Source organism: Mus pahari, chromosome 9 (assembly GCF_900095145.1).
Source record: "Mus pahari chromosome 9, PAHARI_EIJ_v1.1, whole genome shotgun sequence".
Classification (NCBI taxonomy): domain Eukaryota; kingdom Metazoa; phylum Chordata; class Mammalia; order Rodentia; family Muridae; genus Mus; species Mus pahari.
Genome location: NC_034598.1, coordinates 10688618 through 10690148, shown reverse-complemented (window position 1 = coordinate 10690148; position 1531 = coordinate 10688618).

The following is a 1531-nucleotide window of genomic DNA, read 5'->3' as shown; positions in this document are numbered from 1 at the left end:
TACAATACAAAGAAGGAGGATATGGGGGCATGAAAAGCTGGTAACAGTCTTCCTTCCTAGGAACGGCATTGCCTGTGGCCCTTTAGGTGGCTTTTCCTGCCTGGAGACTGGTGGCAGCAGGCACGGAACAGCCCTGGCTCCTGTCCAAAATGAAAACTGTTTTCTGGCTTCTGTCTTCCCGCTGGCTTACTCTAGGATGGCCTAGCAGTTTACCAGACTTGGGCTTTCTGGTTGCTGCTGATTGGTTGGTTGGTTGGTTTTGTTANTTTGTTTGTTTAGTTTCAGTTTTTAGTTTGTTTGTTTTGGTTTTTGGTTTTTCTGGACAGGGTTTCTTTGTTTAACAGCCCTGGCTGTCCTGGAACTCACTCTGTAGACCAGGCTGGCCTTCAACTCACAGAGATCTGTCTGCCTCTGCCTCCTAAGTGCTGGGATTAAAGGCATGGTCACCACACCTGGATTGGTTTTACTTATTTTTGAGACAGGGTCTCACTGTGCCGTCCTGGGTGGCCTGCAGCTCACTTATGTAGCAAGACTAGGTTGGCCTGAAACTTCCAGTGACTCTCCTGCTTCTTCATGGACATCAGACATTCCTCACCTGTCCAGCAAACCTATGGTAGCACTTCTGGCCTTTCAGGATCTCTGAGGTTGAAGAGGCCCTGGGGATTTCCCCCACCTCCTCCCTCCAGTTGTCAGGCCCTGGCAACTGTGATTTGACACACACACACACACACACACATCAGGTTCAGGAGTAAAGCCGGTCTCCACCCTGAGCACCAACGTGGAGCCTGGCACACTGTTTACAGTCTGCCCACCTCATCACAGTTCCCTAGGGCTGTTGGCAAGAGCATTCACAATGGTTAAACTGCCACAACTGACTGAAGCCCGTGAGGACAGTCCAACACGTCAGCCTTAGGACTCCTCAGAAGGACAGATGGCTGAAATAGGTTTTCAGGAGTCTCCCCTCCTGCCTGAGAGGAGGTAGGTGATGGCACGGACCTCCCTGCCTACGGAGACTGAGACCCTTGAAGCTGCCCAAACCTCCTCCCATCATGGGCCAAGTTCAATACAGAAGCTTCAGCCTCAAACGTATCTACCCCGGAACATACCCTGTATCAGTCTTTACCACGGTAGGTAGGTTTTATATAACATGTATGTGTGTGTTCCTATAGCCTCACATGTGAAAACTATATACAAGGAAGTCAATAAGGACAACTGACAACTATCTCTCTTTAATACAGGGGGAAAAGACCTCAGTAATTGCAATAATTTTTAGGTTTTTCTTTGTTTTGTTGTTTTTCAAATTAAGAATTTTTTTGTTTCCTTTATTGTTTTTAGTTGGCGATGCTATTTTGTTTTGAGAGATAGACTTTCTCATACCCAAGCTAGCCTCAAACTTACTATTTAGGTGGAGATAGCCTTGAACACTTGATGGCCTTGTTCCTTCTTCCCCGGTCCTCAGCGTCTAGGTATGCACCACCAGGCCCAGCTCTGAACTAATACACACACACACACACACACACACACACACACA